This window comes from Fukomys damarensis, unplaced genomic scaffold (assembly GCF_012274545.1).
Source record: "Fukomys damarensis isolate Sample0158 unplaced genomic scaffold, DMR_v1.0_HiC HiC_scaffold_16, whole genome shotgun sequence".
Lineage (NCBI taxonomy): Eukaryota > Metazoa > Chordata > Mammalia > Rodentia > Bathyergidae > Fukomys > Fukomys damarensis.
Window position 1 is genome coordinate 124,665,984 of NW_022900928.1, and position 11,783 is coordinate 124,677,766.

The 11,783-nt window shown below is 36.6% G+C and overlaps 1 protein-coding gene across 3 annotated transcripts in view; it reads left to right on the plus strand.

Annotated features, from left to right (window-relative positions):
- Nyap2 (neuronal tyrosine-phosphorylated phosphoinositide-3-kinase adaptor 2) overlaps positions 1-11,783 on the plus strand; it is a 264,186-nt gene that overhangs the window by 90,786 nt on the left and 161,617 nt on the right. The gene's annotated exons all lie outside the window — the stretch shown is intronic.

The window sequence follows — 11,783 nt, forward strand, 5'->3', positions numbered from 1 at the left end:
TGTTTTTTTTTTTTTTTTTTTTTTTTTTTTTTTTTTTTTTTTTTTTTTTTGGTACTGGCGATTGAACTCAGGTTCTTGTGTTTGTGAGGCAGGAGGCAGAACCACTGAGCCCAATCTCTGGCTCCTAAAGAGTTTCTTAACACAGGTCTTTCAACAATTAAAAAAGTTTAAACAAAATTACCGTGAAGGCATTGCATATAATTTATTGTGTGTAGCTTAATTTCCTAACAAATTAAATGACACACTGAAATGCAAAATAAGAATCAAATTTTGATCATCCTGCTCTTGAAGAAGAGAGTGAATGCCTTATCCTGGTTGTATTGAAGGAAGTGTCCTGTGGACAACTAAAGGTATATTTCCTCCCTGCAATGCTGGATCCTACTATCTTTTATTATTCACAAGCCATGTTTGGTGTTGAACTCTATCACCTCACCCTGTCTTTGTTGAAATGTTTGTTTTTCTTTCATTATGAATTTAAAATAAAATAATTTAAGTAACTATAAATTGGCAATCTGACAGCAACTTCTTGAAATTCAGACTTAAATATAGAGTCTCATTAAATGTATTTGCATAGTTTGTATTACAGCCATTTGTCTGAGGAAAGAATTTAGTTTTCCTTCAAGATATGTATCCAAAATGTCTGGTGTAAATGGCTTCTCTGTAGTTGGACTAGGGTTTTTCTCTGTGATTAGTACTTCAAGTCTAGAGAGGCATGTACAGTGTTAGCTTTTGGCAGGAACATTTCCAGGTTGGATATGATCTCAGGAAGTTTTATCGTCTCAATAAAATCATTGATTATATGCTACTTCCTGTAAAGCACTAAAAGATTTTCCAGGCTGTAAATTTTTATGCTTTAACTACCTACTTTTTTAATTTTCATTATGTATTGGTGGCATATTGTTCAGAGGTAGAAGATTGGAAATCTACACCCTGTCTGACCACAGAGCCAGCAGGTGATATACGGGAGTAGAGGAGGTGGTGGTGTGGGCCAGGGGGGTGTGCGCTGAGCCTAGAGCCTGAGTAGAGGATGAAAAGGACAGAGACACAGCCCTGAGAGACTTAGGTCAGGAAAAGATCTGTGTTGGCAGCTTCATAGTGTAAAGTATAGACGAAACAGTAATTTGGGAAAGTGTTCATTTTCCAAGCCCTACACTAGATGGTGAAACAAAGATGCTGGGGACAAACTGAGAAGCCAGATGAACAAGGCTTATCATCTTCTAAATGCTATCGAACCTGTCTAGTATCACTTTTTCATGAAGTCTAAAGAGTTTCTTAGCACAGGACTTGGAACGCTTAAAAAAGTTTAAACAAAATTGCCAGAAGATGAGAAGGTATTGCATATAGTTTATTGTGTGTAGCTTAATTACCTAACGAGTTAAGTGACATACTGATGAAATGCAACATAAGAAACAAATTTTGATCAACCTGCTCTGCCGAGTGAGATAGGAAGGCGAAGTCCTCACTTCCCACATGACATGGTGACTGCCCTTTGGCTGTTTATGGAGATGTCTGAGTCGGTTCCATCAGAGGCAACACTGTTCTAACTAAGCTATGAAGCTTTCGATATTACACATATGATCTAAGGCTCTCTACTTAGAATAAAATTAGACTTTTTTCTTTTAAAAAATTTTGCAGATCTACTTTACGACCAATTCACTTTCAGGCACTAAGTCTTTGGTCAGATTAGTTATACTCCTTATAGTTCATTTTTCCATTGGCAAAATGGATCACAATGGTTCTTAATTCACAAAGCCACTTGGACACAATTCACAAATAGAATAGTGCCTTAAATATAGATGCTTATAATTGTACCTTCACTATCATCATCATTATTATGAGTAGTTTAATCTCTGCACTGTGCCAAACCATGAAATCAGGTATCTGGCATCATCAATCATTAATTCAAATGTAGGATGACAAGATGGTGGAAAGGGTAGATTGTCTTGGAAGTGGAACATCCCATGATAGACTCTGCCAGTGTATAAATCAGAGTGTGCTCCTTGCTTCATAAAATTCATGCAATCATGGTATACTTAATATTCACAAAGACATTGTTACAAGCATGTCATGTGAGGAATAATTATATTTCATGTAACTGCAAAAGGCCCTGATAATTTAGGTGTTATTTCTATGATGTATCTTGCCATACTTTGGTTAATACACAGCAAAGTAGGCACTGCTGAAATAGCCAAATCTTTTACAGTGCCCTTTCCTAAAAACTGTATTTAAAGCATAGTTAAATGTATTTAAAACATAGTTAAATGTATTTACCTAATACATAATAGTAGGGAGTGATGTCACCACTTACTGTCTCAGCCAGGAATATGAGTTTGTCTAAGATCAGCCACTGGGAACTGCAGAGTGCAAGGTCTCCACAGGCGTGTTTATCTGGTGCAGGGTGACCAACACAGTCAAAAATGGAAGATTTTACACAAGTACGTGGATGTTTATACTTTCCCCAAATATCTGATAGAGCTGTTTTACTGAAGAGATTCACAGGGGAATGCCTCATCGTCTCTGTTACCTCCACCCTTGTCTCAGTCATCTGGTGGTTCAATCATTTTTACAGAAGAAAAGAAAAGGAGTTGATTAGTGGCATTTGCTGATGCCACTTTGGAGCTTCCATGGTGAACTTACTTTGGAGCTGGGAGGAGGAGTACAGGCAGCTCTGTCAACCCAATGCATGGCCGGAAACCTCTCTGATGACTTCCCAAACCACTCAACATCCAGTCTGTATGATGACCATGAACCAAACCCATTTTATCGGTCGCCTCTCATCTACTTCCAACTCTACACTATGATCATTAGCTTCACCTTCTTTACCACCCAATTACACAACGTGTAAAAAGAGGATGTGTCTGGAGCAACCCATCACATAAAATGTATGACAGTATTCAGCATCCTTAAGAAAAATATTTTATAAATCCAAGTTAGTGGGAAAACTGGCAGTTCCCTTAATGTGAGAGAATGTGACACATAGATCACTGTCACTCCTTGAGCTGGAAAAATTGTTCAGTAACTGTCTTCCCACAAAAGTGGATGTGAACCAAAGTTTCTGTCACCTGATTCTCTGTGAACCGGCTCTATGTCTCTGCAGGGAAAATGGGAAGCGCTGCCTAGTTTGACTTTGAAAGTGACTTAACATGGCAAGAGTGAATCAGCTGTGGTGGTGCATTTAGTCACATGAATCCCTCTCCATTGTATAGATTCAGTCACTAGTACTTTACTCTGAGGTGACCACCAGTTCTGCTGCGTTCACCTTTTGGCCTCAATCAACCATTCATTCCTGCTCCAAAGCTTACCTCTTGGCTTTTGATGAAACACAGCAGATATCCAGGTATGAAATTCCATTCGTCCCAGAAAATTAAGTCCTAAAGAGTGTGAGAGAAGATAAAGGAAATGATTTGTTGAGTCTTCCATGTGTGTTCACTATCTCAAGGAATGTTCTGATGTTTTGGTGTCCATTTTGAGCTTGGTGGAGTTATATAGGAGTATGATATTTACCCTATTAATAATGTTTTGGGAACTGAGGTAGAGGAGGAAGAAATGAAGTAGATCATGACTGCATACAGAGCTTTTGTATCTAATACACATGGATTTTTATCTGCATCTTCGTGAGAGTATCTTGTTTGCTTGGTCTTCATAGGGATATTAACATGAGAAAACTATGATGCTTGTTTTGTCTCTTTCTTATCGTATTAAAAGGAAAAAATATGAATACTATCCAAAACAATTAGTAACTTCATGTAAATGCTCTGCATTTGATGAAAAATCTTTGAAGTGCTTCATTTATATATATATAAATATGTAAATATATATATGTAAATATGTGTATATAATTATATATATGGAGTCATTTAGTAATGCTTATGTTACTCTTGCTGTGCAGCTTTTATACATGTGCATATTTTAATAATTTACTAAGAAATATTAACAGGTGCATTATTTTTATTGAAACAATATTGTTAACATGCAGGTTTTAAACCTATGGGGTTGAAAAACAAACATAGGCCACAACACTGATTCCCTCCCCATCTTAAAAGTATTTACTCTGAGTGCAGTGGTGTGGGCCGTAGTCCCAGCAGCAGTCTGCGGGCTGAAGTGGGAAGGTCAGGATGGGTGAAAGTGTGAGCTACTGTCTCAAAAACGTCTACTGCATTTGGGAACAAAAGTTAAAATTGTGAAATAAAATACACTGGCAAAAACTTGCTATATTTGTACTTACAAGTTTCTGGAGGTAGAGGGGTTTAGAGAACACCTAACAGTATATTTTGAACTCTACTAGATGATTAATTTACTCTGCATCTCTTTTCTTATTTAGTGCCTATTAGTTGTACAATAGTGGTATTGGACTCATGTTTGCATACTTGACACACATTTAACATATTTTGATTGTTGTTCCCTCTCTTATTCCTCTTGCTCTTTCCTCTCCCCTCCCAGTATTCCCTTCCTCTTCTCCACTATAGAAAGAATATTTTCTGTAAGGAGAATGCATCATTTATTCATCCTCTTTTATCTAGAAGAGGTCCTCCCTAGTTTTCGCTTTTCCATCATGCTTTTTTCTCTGTAGTATCAATATTAATCTCCTAGTCCTTAAGCTTTGGGTAGAGGATATCTTGTTTGCTGTTGAACAACTAAAGCCCAGCACACAGTCTAGCAACTCTGGGTTAAATTAATTAACCAGACATTTATTAATCAGCCATGTATTTGTATTTTTTATGGTTTCATCATCAGAGAATATGTATTTGTCAATATAGAAATAGAAAGTAAGGCCGAACCTGTACATTATTGTCATATAAGGAAATATGTTTGAATCAAATACTCTATTGATATCTAAGCAATGAAATGTTCCCTTTAAATGGATTTGTAATACATTCACCTAGAAATGATATGGTAGGTAGATAAGAAGAGGAGGCTATGAGACCAGTGGTGGCAAACCTATGCTACATGTGCCTCAGGGAGCTGTTTGTAACCCTGAAAGCTGCAAAAGGATCGCCATCAGTGCTATTGACAAAATCTGGTGTGTGACCAAGTCATGTGTGTATATGATAATGACAGATTTTCTCACCATTGCCCTAAGTTGACTGATCTTGAGCTTTGTGTTTGAAATTTAAAAGGAATCTTTGAAGAGGTTTATTTTTTAAGTTCCTGGGGAATGTATATATATTTAACACTATGTCTTAACTACTCCTAAATGAGCTTACATCTTATAATGTTTAGTCTCTTTTGAAAAAATTAAATGGGCTGTAAAGAAAGTCTCTTTTGGTGATTCAACTTTCTAGATCCAAATTCTATATTTTCCAAGAGTTGCAGACTCATTAAGAGAAAACCGAAACAGATATCCACAGATGACAGTTTTAGATGTAAAAAGCAGACACAAAAACCATACAGAAAACCTTTGCCAAAAAATCATTAAGTTAATTGTCCTTAATTTGAACCATGCTCCAGTAAATAAGAAACTCCCATTTCAGTAAGACTGCCATGAACTCACAATTCTTTGGCCCCCTCAAATCTGTATTGGAAGGTTTGATTTTAATAGGGTAGATCTTAAATTTTAAGTGTGCTCTCCATTAAAATGCAAACCCTGGGAGGTGTGTATCTTTCCCTGCTGTACAGTATTGGCTAATTTGCTGCTGTGTGCAACAAATAACATGATAAATATTATAATGGGGCCATCTAATATACTGCATCCATTGTGATGGAGAAACTGTTCCATCTTCTTTTAGGATGTACTATGGGCATTAGAACAGTACTTAATATGGTGTGATAATGGCTTTTAATTTGTTATGAATAAAGATACAGTAGAGAAGGTGAGGCTTATCAAAGGCAAATTTTAACACCAGACCCTGAAACCAATTAGGGACATATCATACAGTGGATCGTCTAAGTCAGTGATGGCAATCCTTCCAGAGGAGAGCACCCGAACTGCCACCCCAAGCCCACTCATTACCGCAAAGTGCCAACACTGCAATTCAACCTGAATACTGAGCTTTCCATTTAGGAGAAAAACAACTCATACATATAACACCATTTTTCTTAAATGATAAACAAAGAACATGTGTGCCATAGTTTTACCACCACTGATCTAAGTGCTTACATCGACACCGTATTGGATTCAATTGTTCTGTCTGAAAGAAACCAATCAGGGAGAGTGTTTTTTCCCGGAAAACCATTCTCCATAAACAAGGAGCCAGGCTTCTGGCCTCCGTGTAGGCTGTCTATGACATCGATATTTCAGTCTATTACATTATTAAATCTGGGCACATTAAATAGATATGCAACCTGTTGCACATAAAGAACCAACCTGGCTTCTCCATTTAGAATAACTAATGCTCCCATGAATGAGTATTGGCTTGTAAGTATATCTCTAGTGATTCTCATTTATATGTCACTGATTATAAACATGGAGATAAAGGCATCAGTTTTAGAATTATAGCCCTCATTTTTTTTAATGGACTTCAAAAATGCCAGGTAGTGTATTTCAATATTTTATCAATTTACTGAGGTGGTGTGTTCAATGGAAATATTTGTTAAATGCTTTTATGTTGTTAAATAGGAAGGACATTTCATGAATAAAACCTCACTTTATTTTATATTCTCATTTTTTTATGCCACAAGTGTCCTGAAGGATCACTGGACCTGATATTCAACCTGATGGGTGAATAAATCTATCTGGAAATGAATTCACTAATGGTCACACAGTCATTTAGGAGCAGAGCTAGAAAGACATTTTCCTCGCTAGGGTGAAAACAAATATATGTGTACAGTATGTGTGTGTGTGTGTGTGTGTGTATGTGTGTGTGTGTGTGTGTGATTAAAAGCATTTTTCTTTTCCACATTGCTGGTACTTCTAGGAGAAACATCTCTCGAGTAAGTTATATTTAGAATTTGGTAATTTCTGAGGGACATAATGCAATATTTACTGGACTGCTTAATGTCTTTCCAAATAAAATATGTAGTTTTTATCAGATTTATTGTACTGAAGACAAATTTCTAGCCAGTTGTGGCTCTTTAATTTAGTATATACCTGGAAATGAGTTTGATAGTTAACTAAATGTGTCCTTTGATATTAGTCCATTTTTTACTTAAATCCTCAAAAATTTACAAATTACATTTTATACTCCAAGAATCATATTGGTTGTAGAAGTTGTAAAGGAATGTGTAATATTTGATCTTTATCCTTAAAAATCCTGGAAACTCGAGTTTATATAAAATAGCTCTAATAAAAACCAAACAGCGAGAATATAAAAGAAATGCAAACTAAAGAAACAATTCATGGAAGAAGACATTTATGAAATTTACTGGGAGGTGGTAACATTCAGTTTAGATCCTGGTAAGCTTGAAATGGCTTTTCAAACAGAGATATAATTTGAAAAGGAAAAGACTCAAGGCTAACAGAATTCTGTGAGCAGATAATACAGCAAAATGGGAAAAGAGGATGCACCAGGATCTGCAGAACTTCACCTGCCCCATGGAGGACCTGGACTCTACTTTAGGGATTGCAGAGGATTCTGTGTGACCCCTGCCTTTTCTTTCCCAAGACTGAGAATTGAACATGGTCCCTTAGCACTGAGCTGTATTCACAGCCTAGTGTTCATTGTGACTCAGGGTCTTGCTACATCACTAAATTGCCCAGGCTGGGCTTGAAGTCAAAATCCTCCTGCATTTGCCTCCCCAAGTATAGGCATGTACCACAGTGCCAGGTAACCTTATCTTTTTTTAGCCCCGGCCTTTTCCAGTTAATAATTGTATCTTTTCCCTGGGGAAAATTGAGATGAATAACCTAAGTAAGTAGCTAAGGCCAAAAGCTGATGAAAAACTTTGTAAGTGGTTTGGAAAATAGAGAGTGGAAATGAAAATTGGGTGGAAGAGGAAGAATTTATCGATCTGTTTAGTAGTGTGTGTAATGAGAATACAGGTGTCAAATGACTTGGAAGTTCTTGGTCTCTGTGATTGGGAGGATCATGATACTACTGGAAATATAGCTTTAATAGGAGGACAAGAAGATGATGATGATGACTTTGGTTGAAACATATTCACCAGTATTTTGGTGAGGGGGAAGTAAAATCCTCAAAATGCACACAACAGTAGACTTACACAGATTTACAGTCTGTGTAAATCAGACTTCACTAAAAAGCAAGTCTTAATTGATATGTGTTGAGGACAAGTACAGAAAAAGGAAAATAATGGGAACAGAACTTTAGCTTATACATGAGGGGCTACCAGTGAAGATGGCAAGAAGCAACAGTCAGAACCATGTGAAGAACAGGAGAGGAGTAGGGAAGGACTAAAATGGAATGTTCTAAGAATGATCTATGATATAAAGGAGAGAAAATAGTTCTGAATGGGTTCAGAAAAATTTAAGCCGAGAATAGTAAGAAATCTCTTAGTTTACACAATTAACAAATAAAAGATGACTTTTTAGAAAATTGTTTTAGTAGGCTCTTTGGTGGTAGAAGCCAGAGTAGAAGAGAGAGTTGAGAATGTGTAGAACGATCACAAGTCAGTGCTACTACCCTTTTCAGACTTTGCGGTCTTCCTCAAAAGCACATGCACAGGAGCAAACTACATATTTGGGAAGAGAGATCTTCAATACATCTTTGTGAGATTAAGATGAATGAATAATTTAACAAATGAATGGTAAAGAAGAAAGGAAAGAAGGAAGATCATGAGGAAAGGTGAAATGGAAGGAGAGAAAAGGATGAAAAAAAGAGAAATAATGGAAAGAGATTGTTTACCAGTTTTTTTTGGAGGGGTGGAGGGCATGTCCCCAAAGAAAGGGAGCCTGGGATGTTTTGTATTGTTGATGAGAATAAGCCAAACAAGGATAAAGAAAAAAGAATAACGTACAAAGAAAAATCTAAAAAGAGGGATTGATTCAAAAAACCAGAGAAGGCATACATTTGATGATAGGGGAATTCAGACATGGGAAAAAAAGATGGACAGGAGGACCTTTCATTGGAAGGCAACATCCTAGTGAAACAGACTTCAGGGTGCTATACTGAGAGGCCTGAGTCTACCAAAATTGAGGTATGCTGAAAACTTCAAATAGCCTTATAATGTGTGTGCCAATTGTTACATTATTATCTTCATTCTTAAGCAAAGTATCCTTGGGCTGGGGTTTTAGCTGAGTGCACTGCCTCACAAGTGCAAAGTCCTGAATTTGATCCCTGTAACAATAACAACAACAACAACAACAAAAAGATGGGTAGCCTTAAATTGCAATCATGATTTAGAAAAACATTGAATTCGTTTTGGTTTCATATAGAAGACGAAACAGTGGCATATATTTATTCCTTGATAGCTCCTTTTTTATAACAATTCCATATGTACAAGTCTAGGATTTTCAGATTTTTCTGAGGTACATTTTTCTGCTCATTAGTTTGACTGTTTAAGCTTAAACATATTCCTGAGGACTGAAGCAAGAAGCATTTTACTGTAAATCTCTAGGAACCTTCTACACAGTCACTGAGATCTATTGTCCAAGAAATTTAGAGCATTGTTCCGTTAAATCTTAAGGCACTGTGATCAAAAGAAGTGTATTTTAGGAATCAAAAGAAGTGTATTTGGAAGGGTGAAAGCCTTCCAAAGTTTAAGACAGCCCTGACATTAAAGCTTTTTTATTCCATCCCTGTGATTTTGTTTGGTAAATCATACCATCTCTACGCTAGAAGGTCATTGAATGTCTGGCAATGTAATTAGGAGCTTTACAAATTCCAGAAAGACTCATTTTTCTGGCTGTGAAATTCTAAGCCAAAAATAATTTTGGGTCATAACAATCCCCTTCTGCCAAGATTAGGAAGACTCCATATTCTGCAAAATAGGATACATATTTTACTATCTTTGCTCACAAAGCAATAAGAATGAAGGAAGCATTTAATGTTGGCATTGGTAGCAATTGTTTCATAGATGACCATTTGAGACCGGAAAGTCACTAGTTACTTATACAGATATGAAACTTTTTAGATGAGAAAATATACTGACATCGCACCGAAAAGCTTGGTATTTGTTTCAATTGTGAATTGTTTGGCTGTTTCCTGAATCCCAAGTGGTACTGTATGCTATCATCACTAGGAAATGGTATTCTTCTCCAATGTCTATTTCCAAGCTATCTTAAGGTTTAAGAGCAAACATAGCCGACTCTCATAAGCATACAATTCTAACATCTCCAGAGCATAATTGTGTGGGCAGCCACAAAGCAGTCTCCTAGCTGTGACACTCAGAATTCCATGGCTGTCAATCAGAATCCTTCACAAAGTTAAAGGAAAATGAGATCCAGTGTAGGCATTTGTTGAAGAAGATTTGTCTAGAGCTTCTGCTGTGTTTTCTCAGACATCTAAATTATCTGCAAAACAATATAACAGGTAGATATGGACAGTCTTCATTTTGAGGTAAAGGAAACACATTAAAGAAATTACTGTGCCTGAGGTCATAAAATTAGTCTGTAGCTGGAGTTTTTTGTATAATATTTTAAAACTGGCTGTTGGGATATGTGAAAAGAGCAATGAAAATTATTTTTTGGTAGTTAATATAATCATTGGCTAATTATGTTCTTCTCATATTTGTTGTAGCTTTTTTTTTCCCAATGAGAATTTAAGAAATTCCAAAGCCAGAGGAATGCAAAAAAGAGAAAAGCTCTGAAAATATCTCCGGTCATTATTCATGGGTCATATCTCTTCTCACTTTTAATATTATTATCTACTGTCTGCTTCCTGCCAATAATTCATAGTTTGGGCCTTCAAAGGGCTCCAAGATCAGGAAGGAAGATGAACAAAAGAGATGATAAAGGAGGTTTTTCAGGTATGGAGACGCAGAGGAGAGACATAGAGTTCAACCCTGAGAAAGGCTGATACACGGCTTCCTCAAAGAAACTGCTCCTGAATTGATTCCTAAATGTGACTTAGCCAAAGGAATGGAATGACTTCAAGTAAGGATTGGGCATAGCTTCCGGCTGAGGTCATCATTCACTAATTTTTGCTGTCAGAGCTCAGCACCATATTTGGTGTAAGGTTCGTCTTAAATTTAATCTTTTAAGGAGCAATCTGGCAGAAGGTTAAGGCGAGAATATCTTATATTAGAGGATTCTTCAGGTCCAGAAGGGGAAGATGGTGCAGATGAGATTTGACATAGGATACAGATTTTAAAAGACCATAAGCAGCATATAAAAATTTGAAGTGCAAAGAAATGGTAAAGCCCTCAAAATGTTTTAGTTCAGAGAATAACTTAAGCGAGTCAGGATTTTTGAAGGACACTGTGGCAGCACTGTGAAGAACATGGAGCTAAGAGACAATTGCATTAATTTCTGCAAGAAATTATGAGTACCTAAAACCAGACCCAGGTAATAGAAATGGAGAGGGAGGAATTACATTGATCTGTGCATTAATATTAGTATCTCTTAGAGATAAAAATTAACAGTCTATGACTATCCACAGAGCTTTCTTGTCTCCATCGTAAATTGAAAAAATGGAAATTGAAGGAAGTCAAGATATAGAGAAAAATATAAATAAATGACACTACCATTCATTCTGTTGTTCACATAGTCCATGAGTTGTTCTTGAACTAATCCTAAGCAAACATGTATACATTCATGTATTGAATGGGCACTCACCAGTTGCCTCTTTGAACCAAGTACTTTTCCAGCCACTAAAAGTACAAGGTTTGATCTAGCTTTGCTTGTATACTCCAGTTTTAGGGCTGGGGATTTAGCTCAGGGGAACTGCACCTGACTCCCAAGGGCAAGGTCATGAGTTCAATACCCGGTATGGCAAAAAAAAAAAAAAAAA